The following is a 20,519-nucleotide window of genomic DNA, read 5'->3' as shown; positions in this document are numbered from 1 at the left end:
TTCTGATTTTATGTTTTAATACCTATTATACCTACCCCACAGGGTTTGATAAGGGATAACCAAGATAATACATGTGAAAACCACTTTTAAACGTAAAGTAGGATACAAATATATGATATACCACTAATTAGCTAGTTGACAGAGATTCCTTCAGTAACTATAAGAACTATCTATATTCACTGGAAATTAAAGGGTATACCTGATGTGTTAAGATTTTTTTTTTCTCGTGAGACCTAGAGTTTATTATTACTGTTGTAATTGTTGCTATTGTCTATTTGTTCATATTTGTTTTCCTAGCTAGAGAATTATAGCACTTTTTAAATATAGCATCCATTCAGTCCATTTACTTCTACGATAGTTTTTCCTGAGGCGATGCCGAGAGGTGCTGCTATGGTTAAGGTTATAATTCAGCATTTCCATTAAGGAGACGTCTTTCCAAAAACCATTTTAAAATAGGCAGTAGCTCTCTGCAATCAGATTTGTTCAGCTTGATGCCACTACTCTTGGTTTAACTTAAACAGCACAGACCGATTTTATGGTGACTTCAGAAGGGAAGCTATAGCTGGAAAGCGGAATGATTTTGAGCCCTGCTCCAGTGTCTAGTGCCAATTATTTCTTCTTCTCGTTATGAGAATAACACATGCTTTGTACTGTTACGGTTCTTCTGCCAAAATAAAAAAAAAAAATTATGATCATGTTTTTTAAGTTTTTTCAGTTTTCATTTATTGACCTTACCAGATCATTTCAAATTCAAATTATACCACTATGAACAAAGGTTTTTTCCTAGATGTTTTTCATGTAATTCCTGAAAATAATTTCTCAGATCTCTCTCAGTACCAAAAGCCAGTGTGAGATTGTCATTTTGTCACTGGTTGCTATATTTTGTTACTTCCCCCATCAACATTGCCATTTCTTTTCTTTTTTCTCCTTCTTCCCTAGTTTATTTTCTGAATTTAACAGTGGGGAATCCATTTGACTGTGCTCACAGCAGGTAATAAGTACTATAGTCACTGGATTGGTTTCTTTGGATGGTTAAAAGAATAAGGGTAATTAAGCTTTTCTGAAGCTGCCAACTGTCTTGGGGTTTGGTGCATATTTAAGGCTTATTTAAAATTAGGTCCTTCAGAAATTGAACTATTTAAACTGGTAGAATTCCTAAGGGCATATTCCTTTATCAGGTAGAGATTACTTAGATGACTGGAATTTGTGTCAAGTAAAAGAAAATCCTCTTTCACGTAAGGCTAGATTTAATGCTGTACTATCTCATTATGACTTATCATGTTTAATTTACAATTTTAGTTTGGTGCTTTTTACCTACCATAAATTTCCTAAAATAGCTTTTTACAAACTGAATAAGAAACATTTATTTAGATACTTTCAAAGATTCGGATTCAGGTGGATCTTTGCTTCTTGAATTCAAGATCTAAATCTAGATAACATATAGAAAAGACATTGTTTTGGGACTTCCCTGGTGGCTCAGTGGTTAAGAATCCGCCTACTAATGCAGGGGACACGGGTTCAAGCCCTGGTCCAGGAAGATCCCACACGACGCAGTGTAATTAATAAGCCCGTGCGCCACAGCTACTGAGCCTGCGCTCTAGGGCCCGCAAGCCACAGCTACTGAAGCCTGTGCACCCTAGAGCCTGTGCTCTGCAGCAAGAGAAGCCACCATGATGAGAAGCTCATGCACCGTATCGAAGAGCAGCCCACTCCCAACAACATAGACCCAACGCAGCAAAAAAAAAAAAAAAAAAAAAAAAAAGACATTGTTTTTATAAGCTATAGTCATGAGATCTAAATTTTATTCTAAGTAAACTGGGATGTTGGTATCGTTAAGACCCCAGGCATTCTAACGGAGCCATAAATAAGAGCAGAGCTACCGCTATTTCTAGTCAACATAGCACTGCCCACTTTCACCACTTCTGTTCAATTCAACGTAGTACTCAATGTTCTAGTCAGAGCAATTAGACAAGAAAAGGAAATAAAAGACATTCATATTGGAAATGTAGAAGTAAAATGATATGTTTACAGATGATATGAGCTTATATGTAGAAAACCCAAAAGGTTCCACCAAAAAAAAAACCCAACAACCTGTTAGAATTAATAAATGAATTCTGCAAAGTAGCAGGATACAAAGTCAACACACAAAAATCAATTGCATTTCTATATGTGAACAATCTGAAGAGGAAATTACAAAAACATTTTCATTCACCATAGCATCAAAAATGATAAAATACCTAGGAATTAATCTAACCAAGGAGGTGAAAGACTTTTATAATGAACTACAAAACATTGCTGAAAGAAATTAAAAAAGACATATAAATGGGAAGAAATCCCATGCTTGTGGATTGGAATATGTAATATTATTAAGATATCTACCCAAAGTGAAATACAGATTCAATGCAATCCCTATCAAAATCCCAATTATGTTTGTTGCAGAAATAGAAAAACCTATCCTAAAATTCATGTGAATCTCCAGGCATCCCAAATAGCTAAAACAAACTTGGGGGAAAAAATAGAACAAAATCAGAGGACTCATATTTCGTAATTTTAAAACTTACTGTAATGCTTCAGTAATCAAAATGGTGTGGTACTGCATAAAGACAGATATAAAGACCAATGGAATAGTATAGAGAGCCGAAAAATAAACCCTCACATATATGGTGAAATTATTTTGGAAAGGGTGTCAAGATCATTCAAAAGGCAAAGGAAAGTCTTTGCAGTAATGGTGCTGGGAAAACTGGATATCCACATGCAAAAGAATGAAGTTGGACCCTTACCTAACACGATAGACAAAAGTTTACTCAAAATGGATCAAAGGGGACTTCCCGGGTGGCGCAGTGGTTAAGAATCTGCCTGCCAATGCAGGGGACACGGGTTCGAGCCCTGGTCTGGGAAGATCCCACATGCCGCAGAGCCAATAAGCCCATGCGCCACAACTACTGAGCCTGTGCTCTAGAGCCCGCAAGCCACAGCTACTGAAGCCTGCGCACGTAGAGCCTGTGCTCTGCAACAAGAGAAGCCACCGCAATGAGAAGCCTGCGCACCGCAACGAAGAGTAGCCCCCGCTCGCCACAACTAGAGAAAGCCTGAGTGCAGCAATGAAAACCCAACGTAGCCAAAAATAAAATTAATTAATTTTTAAAAATGGATCAAAGACTAAAATGTGAGACCTAAAACAGTAAAACTCCTAGGAGAAAATCTAGAGCAAAAGCTTTACAACACTGGATTTTACAATGATATGTTGGATATGACACCAACAGCATAGGCAACAAAAGAAAAAATCGACAAATTGGACTTCATAAAAATTAAAAATCTTGTGCATCAAAATATACTATCAACAGAGTAAAAAAGCAACCGACAGAGTGGAAGAAAATATTTGTAAATCATCTGTCTGATAAGGGATTAATATCCCGAGTACATAGAGAACTCCGAAAACTCAACAACAAAACAAACCCAATTCAAAAATGAGCAAAGGACTTGAATCGACATTTCTTCAAAGATAAGCAAATGGCCAATAAGCACGTGAAAATATGCTCAACATCACTAATTATTAGGGAAATGCAAATCAAAACTATAATGAGATACAACCTCACATCCATTAGGATGGCTGCTATTGAAAAGAAAACAAAAAATAACAGGTGTTGGTGAGGATATGGAGAAATGGGGACCCTTGTGCACTGTTCATAGGAATGTAAAATTGTACAGCTGCTGTTGAAAACCGTATGATAGTTCCTCAAAAAAATTAAAAGTAGAATTACCATATTAGAATTACCCAAAAGAATTGAAAGCAAGGTCTCAAAGAGATATTTGTGCACCTATGTTCATAGCAGTATTTTTCACAGTAATTAAAATATGGAAGTAACCCAAGTGTCCATCAACAGATGAATGGACAAGCAAAATGTGGTAAACAATGGCACATTGTTCAGCCTTAAAAAGGAATGAAATTCTGACATGCTACAACATGGATGAACCTTGAGGACATTATGCTAAGTGAAAAGTCAGTCACAAAAAGAGAAATCTGTATGATTTCCCTTATATGAGGTACTACTGTAGTCAAAATCATGGAGACAGAAAGTAGAATGGTGGTTGCCAAGGGTTGGGGGAGGAGGGAATGGGGAGATAGGAGATTTGTTGTGGGGCATTTTATGAGTATAGAGTTTCAGTTTTGCAAGGTGAGAAGAGTTCTGGAGATGGATGGTGGTGATGATTGCACGACATTGTGAATGTATTTAATACCACTGAACTGCACACTTAAAATGGTTAAAATGGTAAATTTTATTGTTATGTGTATTTTAACACAATAACAATTTTTTAAAAAGAGACAACGGAATAGAGAAAGTAGAGACAGCAAATACAAATTGCTCTTTCAAATTTGGTTGTAACAGGCAGCAGAGAAATGGAACATTGGCTGGGAAGGTGAGATTTTGGTCAAGAAACTTGTATTTTAACATTGGAGGTACTTTATACTGTTGGGGCTGATTTACAGAGAGAAAAATTGATAATATGAGAAGAAAATTGCAGGAGTAATATCCTTGGTGGTTTTAGAGGGGATGGAATCTGGTAGATAAGTGGAAGAGATGGCCTTATGTAGGAGCACGGACAGTTTCATCATTGTAATAGGGAGAAAGCACTTACAGTTACAGGTGTACATAGTTTATGTGATGGGAGCTTATGTGAGTTCTAATCATTTGTTTTCTCAATGAGAATGAGGAGAGGGAAGGAATAGAGAGTAAGCTGATTTAGAAAATATATAGTAAGTCGTTAAGCAACATTAAGGGCCCTCTTAAAGTTAGTGGTCATGAATTAAAGGAAGACAAGTCAGTATGTTTGAATTTTACTTTTGTCACATTTGACTGTTTGTGTGATGGCTGGAGTAAGGAGAGAGTTGGAGTTAACCAGGATTTTACAAAGTGGGTTTGGCAGAAGGATAAGTGACTTGAGAATTTACGCAAGGGGGTTATTATAAGGATGCACCGAGGAAGGAGAGTAGTGAAGACTGTAGGGAACATGGACTAAAGGTCCTGGTGGAGTTAAACTGTTGACGTCCATATTCTGTAGGGAGTGACTTGGAAAGGTAGGAGCTGGTAGATGGAGAGTGGGATGCTTGAAATGGGTATTATGAAGGTTCTTAGTAATGACATGGCCTAGGGGATGAGCATGGGACTGACTTGAAGTGGAGGACAAGATCATTGGAGGTGAGGAGGCCCATCTCCTCTGAATGTTGGAAGGATCATCTTTGTAGACACTAAAATCACTAAAAATTTATAAGAGCTGTGGTGGAAGGACAGTAATGTAGGTGCTAAATATTTGAGTAATGAGACCATATGATGTGGAGGTCTGCTGAAGACTCTGATGGTAGTAGGTAGTGAATGAGATAGTCCAACAGCGTAGTTGTAAAGGGTTTTAGGGAGAAGGTAGGTGGCAATGACAAGCAAGAAGCACATCTAACCTATCTCAAGGCCAGGTGATACAAGGGATGAAAGAAAAAACTGAGAGGGCTCAAGGAAAACAGTATCTTCAAGGGAGTCAAGTATCGGTAATGCAAGAAGGTGAAAGGAATGGAATACTCATAGAAGAGGCTGAAGACATGAGATTTGTTAACGATAGACCTTTAGTTCCAGAGAGCACAGTGGAAGCGTTGGGGAGGTTGAAGAGGAAGGATATGAGTCCGGATTATTTTAAGGGACATACAGAGCTTAATGGAGATGAGAGACTGTGATATAAGGGATTACCTGGGAGATGTTGGCTTTTTGAGGTGACTGAGATATAGGACATGATTGGATTGATTCTTGGAGGAGATGATTCTCAAACCCTAGCCACTGTGTCACCTAGGACTTCTAGATAGCTCATATAATAAAAACTGTCAGGCTTCCTGGTTATGCCATTGATTTATTTATTTTATTTCTAAAAGTAATGTTATGATTACAAATTCAAATAATACAGAAAAGTGAAACTTTTCATTTCCTACTACTGCTGTCCAGTTATTTAGAAGTGTGTGTACATGTCAACACCTAAATCCCTTTTTAAAATACTGATTCTCTTACTTCTTTCTCTTAACAATATATCTTGGACATCTGTCTGCAGCAGAATATTTAGGTTTACCTTATTCTTTTTACTGGCTTTTTTTTTTTTTTTTTTGCTGTGCCACGCAGCTTGTGGGATCTTACTTCCCCAACCAGGGATCGAACCTGTGCCCCCTGCAGTGGAAGCACAGAGTGCTAACCACTGGACTGCCAGGGAATTCCCTGGCTTTTTAATGCATTGTGTTCCATTGTATTTAACCAGTGCCCTATTGATGGGACAGTTGAATTACTTCTAGGTTATCTCTGATTGACTAGAACTAAAAGAGGAGGGAAAAGGACTGCTGCTTTTTATTATAAGTCCTTTTGTATTTTTGATTTTTTATATAGTTAAAAATATATTTATATATGTTTGTACATGTATTTTTGGTTTTTATATATGCTATCTAAAAGTTATAATGAAGAAACACAAATATTAATTCCCTTAGAGACCACAACCAATTAATTGTACTGCCAGATAATTTTGTGTTTGTGTTCATCTCCTAATAAACTTTGCCACTTGTATTTAATTGAAGAGTAGCTTGAGATTTTAGAAGAAGCCCATTTAAGGAAAAACTGTTACCATTTACATGGTAAATGGACTATTTACATGGTCAAAATTGGATTGTCTTCAGTACAACATAACAAAAACAAAATAGAATAAGAAAGCTAGATATCAAGGCTGATAGAACTTTGCAACAATATCTACAACTTCAGGTTTAAAGTATTTACATTAATTAAACCAACTTCATTTTCTAATGGAATTGACTTTTTATTTATTTATTTATTTTTAAATTTTTGGCTGCTTTGCGTCTTAGTTGCTGCGCATGAGCTTTCTCTAGTTGCAGCGAGCAGTGGCTACTCTTCATTGCGGTGCGCGAGCTTCTCCTTGCAGTGGCTTCTCTTGTTGCGGTGGCTTCTCTTGTTGCGGTGGCTTCTCTTGTTGCAGAACATGGGCTCTAGGCAGGTGGGCTTCAGTAGTTGTGGCTTGCAGGCGTACTTGCTCTACAGCATGTGGGATCTTCCCGGACCAGCGATCGAACCCGTGTTCCCTGCATTGGCAGGCAGATTCATAACCAGTGGGCCACCAGTGAAGTCCCTGGAATTGACTTTATAATAGTAAATGTTATAAGTTCAAATGTATAAAATAAATGTGTACTTAAAACAAGTTATTCAGGGACTTCCCTGGTGGTCCAGTGGCTAAGACTCTGCGCTCCCAGTGCAGGGGGCCTGGGTTCGATCCCTGGTCAGGGAACTAGATCCCACATACTGCAACTAAGACTTCGCATGCTGCAACTAAAGATCCCGCATGCCGCAACTAAGACCTGGCACAGCCAAATAAATAAATAAATATTAAAAAAATAAATATTTATTTATTTTATTTTTGGCTGAGTTGGGTCTTCATTGCTCCGTGTGGGCTTTCTCAAGTTGTGGCGAGTGGGGGCTACTCTTCGTTGTGGTGCATGGGCATCTCATTGTGGTGGCTTCTCTTGTTGCAGAGAACAGGCTCTGTAGGCACACGGGCTTCAATAGTTGTGGCACGCGGGCTCAGTGGTTGTGGCTCGTGGGCTGTAGATACAGCACAGGCTCAGTAGTTGTGGCACACGGGCCTAGTTGCTCCGTGGCATGTGGGATCTTCCCAGACCAGGGCTCGAACCCATGTCCCCTGCATCAGCAGGCAGATTCCCAACCAGTGCACCACCAGGGAAGTCCCTATTTTTAGTTTTTTTGAGAAACCTCCATATTGTTTTTCACAGTGGCTGCACCAATTTACATTCCCACCAAAAGTGTACGAGGGTTCCCTTTTCTCCACGTCCTCACCAACATTTGTTATTTGTGTTCTTTCTGATGATAGCCATTCTGATAGGTGTGAGGTGATATCTCATTGTGATTTTAATTTGTATCTGTCTGATTACTAGCGATGTTGAGCATCTTTTCATGCACCTGTTGGCCATCTGTATGTTTTCTTTGGAAAAATTCTATTCAGGTCTTCTGCCCATTTTTTTATTGGGTTGTTTGTTTTTTTGATGTTGAATTATATGAGCTGCTTATATATTTGGGATATTAACCCCTTATCAGCCACATCATTTGAAAGTATTTTCTCCCATTCAGTAGGTTGTCTTTTCATTTTGTCAGTGGCTTCCTTTGCTGTGCAGAAGCTTTTAAGTTTAATTAGGTACCATTTGTTTATTTTTGCTTTTCTTTCCAGTGCTTTAGGGTGTAGATTCAAAAAAATATTGCTATGATTTATGTCAAAGAGTGTTCTGCCTATGTTTTCTTCTAGGAGTTTTATGGTTTCCAGTCTTACATTTAGGTCTGTAATCTATATTGAGTTTATTTTTGCATATGGTGTTAGAGAATGTTCTAGTTTCATTCTTTTACCTGTAGTTGTCCAGTTTTCCCAGCACCACTTATTGGAGTCTGTCTTTTCTCCATTGTAGAGTCTTGCCTCCTTTGTCATAGGTTAATTGATCATTAGTGTGTGGACTTACTTCTGGTCTCTCTGTTCTATTCCATTGATCTATGTCTCTGTTTTTGTGCCAGTACCATACTGTTTTGATGACTGTAGCTTTGTAGTATAGTTTGAAGTCAGACAGCATGATTCTTCTAGCTCTGTTCTTCTTTCTCAAGATTGTTTTGACTCTTCAGGGTCTTTTGTGTTTCCATACAAATTTTAAAATTACTTATTCTAGTTCTGTGAAAAATGCCCTTGGTATTTTCGGTAGGGATTGCATTGAATCTGTAGATTGCTATGAGTAGTATGGTCATTTTAGTAGTATTAATTCTAATCCATCAACACAGTATATCTTTCCATCTGTTTGTGTCATCTTCAGTTTCTTTCATAAACTGCAGTATATTAACACAATGGAAAACTTCTCAGCAATAAAAAGGAATGGACTGTCAATGTACAATAATATGGATGAATCTCAAAAACATTTTGCTGAGTGAAAGAAGACTTACATAAAAAAATACATGGGGCTTCCCTGGTGGCGCAGTGGTTGAGAGTCCGCCTGCCGATGCAGGGGACGTGGGTTCGTGCCCCGTCCAGGAAGATCCCACATGCTGCGGAGCGGCTGGGCTCGTGAGCCATGGCCGCTGAGCCTGTGCGTCCGGAGCCTGTGCTCTCCAACGGGAGAGGCCACAACAGTGAGAGGCCCACGTACAAAAAAAAAAAAAACCAAAAAACCAAGCCAAACAAAAAGTACATGGTTTTATGAGTCTGTTTATATTACGTTCAAGAAGAGATGCAACTAATCTGTGGTGTGAAAAGTGAGACTAGTGGGAAGCTGGGGGTGGAGAATAACTGAAAAGGAGCATGAAGGAACTTTCTTGAGTACTGATGATGTCCTGTAGCTTTGTAGGAGAGTTACATAGGTACATGCACTTGTTGAAATTCAGTGAAAATACATATAAGATTTGCGTATTTTATTGTATGTAAATTTTGCTAGAACAAATATTGAATTCTAGTTAGTAATATGCATATTAAAATATTTAAGGGTAAGTATACTGATATCAGCATGTTGCTTTAAAACATAAAAAATAAGATGGATTGATGGATTGATCAGTAAATAGATGGGTAGCAAAATATTAATGGAAGAATCTAAGTGATGAGATTGTGAATAGTTACTGTAAAATTCTTTTAACTTTTCTGTACATTTGAAAATTTTCATCATAGAATACTGAGAAAGCAAAAAGCATTTAATACCCTCAAAAGTAGTTGCTTCCTTATTTACTTCACAGAGTGAAGCAATATAAGCAATTACCTTTGAAAGTTAAGTTACTTATTATGTTTCTGGCTGGATGTAAGTTGTCACAAAACTAATATGAAACACTGCTGGATTTATTTATGTTACCATGTTATTTTGTTTATATATGTCATTGAGAAATTAACTTATCTAATCTCAACTCGTCATTTCAAATTCTGGTAAGTTTGGAAGATCTTAATGGGATAAATTGTCATTATTTTCAGTATCAGGAAAATTTCTTCCTACCTCTGTCCTAAGAATTTTTTTAAGGTTCGATCACAATTTATAAGAACCAAGTACGGGACTTCCCTGGTGGGGCAGTGGTTAAGACTCCACGCTCCCAGTGCAGGGGGCCTGGATTCAATCCCTGGTCAGGGAACTAGATCCCACGTGCATGCCGCAACTAAGAGTTTGCATGCCACAACTAAGGAACCCATGTGCTGCAACTAAGGAGCCTGCAAGCTGAAACTAAGGAGCCTGTGAGCCGCAACCAAGGAGCCCGCCTGCCGCAACTAAGAGCCGGGGCAACCAAATAAATAAATACTAAGAAAAAAAGAAGCAGGTATTCGCAAGACTATTTGTTGGAATTTCTATATAATCATGTGGATTAAAATAAAGTAGGAAAGTAAATTACAGCTTTTTCTCCTTGGTGATTTATTTAAATTCTGGTGAATGCATTTGGTTTTGCACATATGTTAGCTGTACAGACTAGAAAGAAGGAATCTACAACCTGCTACAGATTTTGCCTGGCTTCAGTTTTCCTTGGGCTTATTGGAATAATTTAGAGGGCAGGAAGGAGAATAAAAGGTAATTATAAACACTTTATAAATTTTGGTTGATTTGATATTTACTCTCAGTATTACTCAGTTGCTACAAATTTATATTTAAACAGGATCTCAACATTCCATCCAAAATACATGCAACAAATAACTAAAGATTTTAAGTTTACAGAGAAGAATCTGAGGGCAAAATGCCTAATACAGGGTCATAGCATAAATTAAGTAGCATAGAATAGGAGTTTAGAATTACAGATTTTTCTCACACATCAATTTTCCTTCTGGAATCATTTCTTTGCCTAATTTATTATGCTTCATAGTTGAATGTATTTGATTCAACTGATTGAATATGCACTCCTCAAGAAAGTATTATTTTGTCTTGTTTGCCATAGTCAAGAATCAAGATAGACTTAATGCATGTGCCTCAATATTATGTGAGTAATTATCACTCTGTCTGAAAAGCAGTTCAGAGAGTGATTAAAAAAAAAAAGTAAGGGCTCATTAGAGACTTTAAAATAGTAGAATAACAATGACATTGTCTGCTTCTCTCAGAAATCGCCAGGAAAAAGAAGAAGGAGGATGAACAAGAAAGAAAAATACAAACTCCATCTTCAGTAAGAGTAGGATGTATCTGTTAACACCAAATCAGAAAATTAAGGGCTACCAAATGCAACAAAGACCAAGTGGGTTTCAGAAAATGATGAGATAGAATGCTTTCATCTGAAGACCTCAGTGAAAGCCAGTAAGGTGTATGCTCCAGAAAAGGTGGTATTCTTTGTGGGGGCAAAAATAATTTTGGAACCTTTCACAGGCTACCAGCAGGGACTCCTCAATACCTAGTTTGGCACCAAGAAAGAAAAGAGGATAAGTTGAATGAGGAATTGGAAATACACCATATTTTTAAAAAATGTATTTATTTGTTTTTATTTTTGGCTGTGTGGGTCTTTGTTGCTGTGTGTGGGCTTTCTCTAGTTGCGACGAGCGGGGGCTACTCTTCGTTGCGGTGCGCGGGCCTCTCATTGTCGTGGCTTCTCGTTGCAGAGCACGGGCTCTAGGTGCACAGGCTTCAGTAGTTGTGGCTCACTGACTTAGTTGCTCCACGGCATGTGGGATCTTCCCGGACCAGGGCTTAAACCCATGTGCCCTGCATTGGCAGGCGGATTCTTAACCTCTGCGCAGCCAGGGAAGTCCCAAGAGACTCTGTATCATTAGCAGCTTTGTTGGCTAGGGAGAAGTCAAGAATAAAATAACTCCCTCACACAACCTTGGGTCCTCAGAAACTTCATTCTGAGCTACATGAACCTCTTATGAAGAGCTGGTCCAGGAAAAACGTACTTCATTTATAGATTATTATCATAAAGGAACCAGCAGGGATTTTATATAAAGAGATTACAATTTTAGAAAGTTGAAGTAGGGACTTCCCTGGTAGTCGAGTTGTTGAGACCCTGCGCTTCCACTGCAGGGGGCATAGGTTCGATCCCTGCTCAGGGAACTAAGATCGTGCATGCCGAGCAGCATGGCAACATAAATAAATAAAAATTTTAAAAAGTTGACATAAACAAAAATAAAATAAATGGCAATTGAAAAATATTCCTGATGAAAGTTGCAATAAGATAAATTGTCTTGAATGATAATTTTAAAAAATTAATCTTGCAAGTTCTTTGATAAAAGTAGAACTCAAAGCAGAGAGGTCAAGGAAGGGTTAGTGCAAAAGGTGAAGTTTAGCTAACAGAGCTTGAAAAATAAGGGGAAGAGAAAAATTAAATTGTCAATGAAATGAGGGGCATATTGGAAGCAGGAAAAAGAATAGACACTTCTGGAAAACACAGTAAGGTACACGGAGGGTAAAATTGAGAAGAAATGAACAAAATGAAATGGAACTTAACCACATGTCTAAAAGGAATAAAGACCCAGTGTCAGATGTGGCACATGGGTAAAGGAGAATAACTGTTGTCCTTGAAGAATAAAACTCAAGTAATACAATGTAATATTTACAGGTATTTTTCAAAGAAACTGCTCAAAACAAATGCAGATTTGAATCTATAGATTGACAGGGCACATAATGAGTCAGGAAGAATTTACATAGAACAATTAACGTTAAGGCATAATCTAGTAGTGTTATTGTACTGCCAAAAAAAACTTTTTTAATGACTCCAGAGTAAAAGAATAAACATGACAGGGAGAAAGATTCAAATTGGTTTCAGAATTCTCAGAAAAGTTCAGTGTCAGAAGACAGTAGAGCAATGTAAAGTCCTCAAGGACGGGAAGTGTGACCTAAGAATTTTATATCTACTCAAACTGTTGTTCAGGTGAAAAGGCAATGGTTTTAAACATGCAAAAACTCAGAAAATATAATTTCCCTAATGCCTTCTTGAGAAACTACTGGAGGACATACTTTAGATAACCAAGTGATGAAAATATAGCAAAAGGCTTGATATGAGCATTGAATCCATAGGATTAATGGGGGGCTTACTATTCTAGGACAGAATTTATATATTATAAACTCTGACATGTAGATATTATATGACTCAGAAGCATTGGGAGGATAAGGGGGGGAGATAGTAGAAAGCTGTAAAACTACAGAGGATGTACTCTAGCAAAATCTAAAAAGCTAGTTGATAAGAAGATGAGGGATCTAGGAAATGGGAAACCAAACACAGAAGAGCTCCATAAGAAAGTCCCAGGGTGTCATTTGTACAGCAAGACTGTAGAGTCCAGGGTTTTCCAGGAGAAAAAATAGAAACTGATTTGCTTGAACATACGGAAAAAATCATTGAATCGTGTGCCACAATGTTGTTGGAGCATTTGGAAAGAATTACTGATAGGTATGTTGAAAACAAATCAAATGGGAAAAAGTGAGGCAGTCATCAGCTCTAGGAAAAAAAAGTTGTACAAGAAAAGGGTTGTGATCTTAGTATACGCTTCAGAAATTCACACTTTGTATACCTGGAATATATATATATATGTATATATTTATTTATTTATTTTTTTTTTTGCTGTATGCAGGCCCCTCACTGTCGTGGCCTCTCCCGTTGCGGAGCACAGGCTCCGGACGCGCAGGCTCAGCGGCCATATCAATATTGTATTCAGAATGTATATGTAACAGCTTATGACCTAAAGTAATATCTAGAAATAGTGATGTGGATTAGTAGAATCATTAAACAGCGTTCTATTTCTGGTTGTGTTTCAAAGAATAATTGTGTTTCATCTTAGTAAAGCCCCTGTTTTTTTTTAAAAAATATATAGTTGGATATATAATATTATGTTAGTTTCAGGTGTACTACAGAGATCTGACATTCGCATACATTATGAAATGATCACCACAGTAAGTCCAGCACCCATCTGTCCCCATACAGTTATTACAATACTATTGAAGAGTATTCCTTATGCTGTGTATTATATCTCCACGGCTTATTTATTTTATAACTGAAGGTTTTTACCTCTTTATCTCCTCCACCTATTTTGTTCTCCACCCCCACCCCCACCCCTCCCCTCTGGCAACCACCTGGTTGTTCTCTGTATCTATGAGTCTGTTTTCATTTTTTTGTTTTTTGTTTTTTAGATTCCACATATAATTGAGATCATACAGTATTTGTCTTTCTCTGTTTGACTTATTTCCTGAGCATAATACCCTCTACATCCATTCATGTTGTCGCAATGGCAAAATTTCAATTTTTTATGGCTGAGTAATAATATTCCATTGTATATATACACCACATCTTCTTTATCCATTCGTCTATTGACAGGCACTTAGGTTGCTTTCATATCTTGGCTATTGTAAAAAGTGCTACAGTGAATTTCAGGGTATATATATGCTTTCAAATTCATACTTTTTTAAGGCATATACCCAGAAGTGAAATTGCTGGATCATATGGCAGTTCTGTATTTAATTTTTTGAGGAACCATCATACTGTTTTCTGTAGTGGTTGTACCATTTTACAATCCCACCAACAGTACACGAAGATTCCCTTTTCTCCACAACCTCACCAACACCTGTTATTCGTGGTCTTTTTTTTTTTTTGTGGTACGCAGGCCTCTCACTGTTGTGGCCTTTCCCGTTGCGGAGCACAGGCTCCGGACGCGCAGGCTCAGTGGCCATGGCTCACGGGCCCAGCCTCTCCGCGGCATGTGGGATCTTCCCGGACCGGGGCACGAACCCCTGTCCCCTGCGTCGGCAGGCAGACTCTCAACCACTGTGCTACCAGGGAAGCCCTCATGGTCTTTTTGATGATAGCCATTCTGACAGGTATGAAATGGTATCCCTTTGTGGTTTTGATTTATATTTCCTTGATGATTAGTGATGTTGAGCATCTTTCCACGTGTCTGTTGGCTATCAGTATGTCTTACTTGGAAAAATGTCTATTCAGGCCCTCTGCCCATTGTCTAGTCAGGTTGTTTGTTTTTGTTGGTGTTGAGTTGTATGAGTGCTTTGTATACAGTAAGTCCCCTACATATGAACCTTCAAGTTGCAAACTTTCAAAGATGTGAACGTGGTCTTCAGCAACTTAGTGACCCTCAGTGACAAGCTGGAGCTAGATCTGCAAGAGGATGACTTCATCAAACTCCTTGCTGTGCAACACGAGGAGCTTACTAATGAAGACCTGGTGGAATCGGAGGCCCAGAGAAAGGACACAGAAACAAGAGGAAGAAGTAGTAACTGAAGAACCGAAGAGACTCACGATGCAGGAAATGACAAGGGGATTTTCTTTATTTGACCAGGCACTGTTAGTTTTAGAGGCACAGCACCCGAACGTAGAACGGTACATGAGGGTTGCAGCCGCCGTTCAGAATGCTATCCAGTGCTACTGTGTCATCTATGACGAGAAAAAAAGAGCTACTACCCAGACATCACTGGATCATTTTTTCAGGAGGGTAGATAGAATTGAATCCAGCAAGGAACCAGAACCTGTGCCATCACCGTCAGGTGTGAGTGAAACTGCAGCTTGCCCTCCGTCTCCTATTGCTGACGATCCTTCAGCTCTACCATCTCCCACCTCCTCTCCCTCCTCCAGTAAGTCTTCTTGCCTGTTCACTTGATGCCAGCCCCTGTATGCCAGCTGTTGTACTGTACTACTGTACTTTTCAAGGTACTGTACTGTAATATTAAAAGTGTTTTCTTTATTTTTTGTTTTTTATGTATTATTTGTGTGAAAAGTATTATAAACCTATTACAGTACAGTACTATATAGCCGACTGTGTTAGTTGGGTACCTAGGCTAACTTCGTTGGACTTATGAACAAATTGGACTTATGACCGTGCTCTCGGAACAGAACTCATGCGTATGTAGGGGACTTACTGTATTTTAGTGGTGGCTTTACGATTTTCTATATGTAGTATCATGCCATCTGCAAATAGTGACAGTATTACTTCTTCCTTTCCAATTTGGATTTATTTTATTTCTTTTGCTTGTCTGACTTCTGTGGCTAGGACTTTCAATACTATGTTGAATAAAAGTGGGGACAATGGGCATTCTTGTCTTGTTCCTGATCTTAGAGGAAATGCTTTCAGGTTTTCATCGTTGACTGTGATGTTGGCTGTGGTTTGTAACTGTTGGCCTCTATTCTGTTGGGCTATATTTTCTCTATACCTACTTTGATGAGGTTTTTTTTTTTTTTATCACAAGTGGATGATGAATTTTGTCAGAAACTTTTATGCATCTGTTGAGATGATCATATGATTTTTATTCTTCAGTTTGTTAATGTGGTGTATCACATTGATTGATTTGTGTATATTGAACCATCCTTGCATCCCTGGGATAAATCCTACTCGATCATGGTGTATGATCCTTTTAATGTGTTGTTGAATTCAGTTTGCTAATATGTTGTTGAGGATTTTTACTTCTATGTTTATCAGTGATATTGGCCTCTAATTTTCATTTTTTGTGGTGTCTGGTTTTAGTGTCAGGGTAATGCTAACCTTATACAATGAGTTTGGAAGCATTCCTTCCTCTCCAAATTTTTGGAATAGTTTGAGAAAGATAGGTGTTAACTCTTCTCTAAATGTTTGGTAGAATTCACCTGTGAAGCTCTCTGGTCCTGGACATTTATTTGTCAGGATTTTTTTTTTTTAACTGATTTAATTTTGTTACTAGTAATTGGTCTGTCCATATTTTCTATTTCTTTCTGATTCAGTCTTCAAGATTGTATGTTTCAGGCTTCCCTGGTGGCGCCGTGGTTGAGAGTCTGCCTGCTGATGCAGGGGACACGGGTTCGTGCCCCGGTCTGGGAAGATCCCACATGCCGCGGAACGGCTGGGCCCGTGAGCCATGGCCGCTGAGCCTGCGCGTCCGGAGCCTGTGCTCCGCAATGGGAGAGGCCACAACAGTGAGAGGCCCACGTACCGCAAAAAAAAAAAAAAAAAAAAAAGATTGTGTTTCTAGGAATTCACCTATTTCTTCTAGGATGACAAATTTATTGGCATGTCATTGTTCATAGTAATCTCTAATGATCCTCTGTATTTCTCTGGTGTCAGTTGTAACTTCTCCTTTTTAATTTCTGATTTTTTAAATTTGAGCCTCTTTTTTTTTCTTGATGAGTCTGGCTTAAGGTTTATCAATTTCGTTTATATTTTTAAAGAACCAGCTCTTAGTTTCATCAGTGTTTTCTATTTCTTAGTCTCTATTTCATTTCTGCTCTGATCTTTATTATTTCTTTCCTTCTCCTAACTTTGAGTTTCCTTTGTTCTTCTTGTCGTTTCTTTAGATGTAAGTTTAGATTGCTTTTTTGAGATTTTTCATGTTTCCTGAGGTAGGCTTGTGTCACTAGACTTCCCTTTTAGAACTGCTTTTGCTGCATCCCATAGATTTTGGATCACTGTGTATCCAATGTATTACTGTCACTTTCTCCCTATATGTTTGTTAATATTTGCTTTATGTATTTAGATGCTTCTATGTTGGGTGCATATATATTTACAATTGCTATATCTTCTTGTTGAATTCATCACTCTATCATTATGTAATGTCTTTCTTTGTTATAGCTTTGTTTTAAAGGCTACTTTTTTAATATAAGTATTGCTACTCCAGCTTTCTTTTTGTTTCCATTTGCATGGATTAACTTTTTCCATCCCCTCACTTTCACTCTGTGTGTATGTTTTTTTTATTTTAAAGAAATTATTATTGATGTTCGAAATTATTTAACTTCAAGGATATTAGAACATGAATGAAAAAACCTCCACATGATTTTAAGTCTCCTATAATTTTTCTAATAGTTTACTATGTCTATTTTATTTTACATTTAGATCCTAATTCATTAGGATTTTATGTTTGTGTGAGATATGCAATACAAAGGGATTTCCCCCGTTCAAGTGGAAAACCAATTGTCAACCATTCATTGAGTAGTGCTGGCTTTCCCAGCTGACGTGAAATGCCTTCTTTCTCACTAGCTGAACCCCCTTTCCTGAGATGCCTCGTGAGTGTGCCCTGAAGTGAGTGAGGTAAGCTCACCAACCTGGGCTCCTCTTCTACAAGGCACAGCTACTGTCATAGCCTCTGCGGAGACAGCAGGGAGCATGCAACACATGGAAGTGCTCAGAGGCCATCAGCAAGAACCCCGCCCCACAATAACCAGGCAGTGTGGGAGCCTCAAGGCTCTGGTACTGACCAGAGGGTGGGGGCTAAGGGGACGACCGCCTGCTCAGCTAGGGGAAGCTTGCTGTCTTCAGCTGGTCCCGCTTCTCCTGCAGCTTGCACGCCTGGCTGTCCAAGCAGCTGACCCTGTGTTGCAGGGTCTTTAGCTTGCTGTTCTTCTCCTCCTGCTCCCATAGGAAGCACACTTTGTTCTTGTTCTGCCAGGATGAGAAGCAGCAGGACTGCAACAAACTGACGAGTTTGTAGGCCCCCAATGCTGCCAGGATGCTCTCCTTGATGAACATGGGGCTGGTGTCCCTGTGCTCACTTAGCACAGCTTCTGTGCCTGGCTTCAGGGTAACATCTGTTGGAGGGGTGGAGGGGCTCTGGGAGGGCTTCTGAGGCATTGCTGTGAGGGACAAACTTGCGGGGCTCTGTGCCAAGCCCTTGTTGGGCCCCAGGCTGGTTTTACTGCAGTCAGGCTCCATGTCTCTCTTCAGCCTCTGTCGGTCAGCAGGCTCTCAGGGGACAGACAGCCTCTTTCCGGCATGCTTGGAGGAGAAACTGTAAGAATGAAGTGAGCCAGTAAATTTGCAAGCCCCAGGTACTGGGGGGATAAAGTCATCCATGGAAATGCCACTCTTATCTACCAGGCCCCCATCAGGGGAGGTGGTGTTCTGATTGCCAGCATCTACAGCAGACATGTTTGCTTCTCCCTGGCTGTCTAATGCTGCGCTAGCCAGATCGGCTTCTGGAGTACTTCCAGAGGCTGCTGCACCAGTTTCTGACTGGTGGCTTCTGGGCTGGGCCTGGGTGCAGTTTTACCCTACAGTGCAGCTCACTTCAACTTGCAGGACTCCAGCTTGACCACTGGGTTTTCACTTGAGGATGTTGATGACCCTGCAGCTCCTTGCCTGTCTGTTTCACTCACATGTCCCCTCAAGCCCCCTGAGGACTTTCTGGTATCCGTTCTCCTGGTGCATCCACGGCCTCCAGCTCCCTTCTTCTCAGTGAGGTGGAAGATGGAAGTCATGGCCACGATCTTGAGCAGTCAGTGCTCATCCTCCAGCCCCGTGGAGAAGCTTTCTTTGGTGAAGTGTTCACTACTGTGGAAAGACTACTTAGTGGGGGTCCAGTTATCCTTCTGAACAGCCTTTAATAACTGGATCAGACATTTTGAGTCCCTTAGGGGGAAACCTGTGGCAGGAGACAGCGTGCTTCTCCCCCTTGCCCTGTCAGTTGGAGTAACTTACAGCTGCACAAAAGATCACCATCTCGGGCCTTGGGCTGTCCTGCCACTGCCAGGCTCCAGCCCTTGCCTCGTTGAGCCCAGACCAGGGCAGGACCGCCCTGAGGGGAGGGTGCAAGGCAACATGGTTGCAGGACATGGGAGCCAGGCACACAGCTCCCACTGTATGGCAAGATGGCAAGATGGCGGCACCCAGCTGCCTGCCACCTGGGCAACCGGCCCTAGGCCTGTCTTTGTGTGTCTTTAGACCAGAAACGAGTGCTTGTAGGCAGTGTATATATGGGTCTTGTTATCCATTCAGCCACCCTATGTCTTTTGATTGGCGCATTTAGTCTATTTACACTTAAAATAATTACTGATAGGTATGTACTTATTGCCATTTTGTTTTCTGTTTTTTTTAGTTCTTCTCTGTTCCTTTCTTCTTATTTTGCTCTATTCCCCTGTGATTTTTTTTTTTTTTTTTTGGCGGTACGCGGGCCTCTCACTGTTGTGGCCTCTCCCGTTGCGGAGCACAGGCTCCGGACGCACAGGCTCAGCGGCCATGGCTCACGGGCCCAGCCGCTCCACGGCATGTGGGATCCTCCCGGACCGGGGCACGAACCCGTGTCCCCTGCATCGGCAGGCGGACTCTCAACCACTGCGCCACCAGGGAAGCCCCTCCCCTGTGATTTGATGACTATCTTTAGTGATTTGTTTGGATTCCTTTCTATTTTTTCTATATGTATCTATTGTAGGTTTTTGGTTTGTGGTTACCATGAGGTTCATATGTAACAGTATATATATATATATATATATATGTATGTATGAATGATTATTTTAAGTTGATTATCTCCTAAGTTCAAAGGCATTCTAATCGCCCTACATTTTTACTCCCCTCACCACATTTAATGTTTTTTTTGTTTTAATTAATTAATTATTATTTGTTTTTGGCTGTGTTGGGTCCTTGTTGCTGCACATGGGCTTTCTGTAGTTGCGGCTAATGGGGGCTACTCTTTGTTGCAGTGTGGGGCTTCTCATTGTGGTGGCTTCTCTTGTTGCGGAGCAAGGGCTCTAGGCACGCGGGCTTCAGTAGTTGTGGCATGCGAGTTCAGTAGTTGCGGCTCGCGGGCTCTAGAGCGCAGA

The 20,519-nt window shown here is 39.8% G+C and overlaps 1 protein-coding gene and 1 pseudogene across 1 annotated transcript in view; one reads left to right on the top strand and one right to left on the bottom strand.

Moving 5' to 3' along the window:
- Positions 1 to 20,519, top strand: part of PPM1E (protein phosphatase, Mg2+/Mn2+ dependent 1E) — a 196,518-nt gene that overhangs the window by 138,524 nt on the left and 37,475 nt on the right. The window lies entirely within an intron of this gene.
- On the bottom strand, positions 18,220 to 19,422 carry LOC132414880 (peroxynitrite isomerase THAP4 pseudogene; annotated as a pseudogene).

Source organism: Delphinus delphis, chromosome 19 (genome assembly GCF_949987515.2).
Source record: "Delphinus delphis chromosome 19, mDelDel1.2, whole genome shotgun sequence".
Lineage (NCBI taxonomy): Eukaryota > Metazoa > Chordata > Mammalia > Artiodactyla > Delphinidae > Delphinus > Delphinus delphis.
This window is presented reverse-complemented; position numbering and strand designations above follow the sequence as displayed.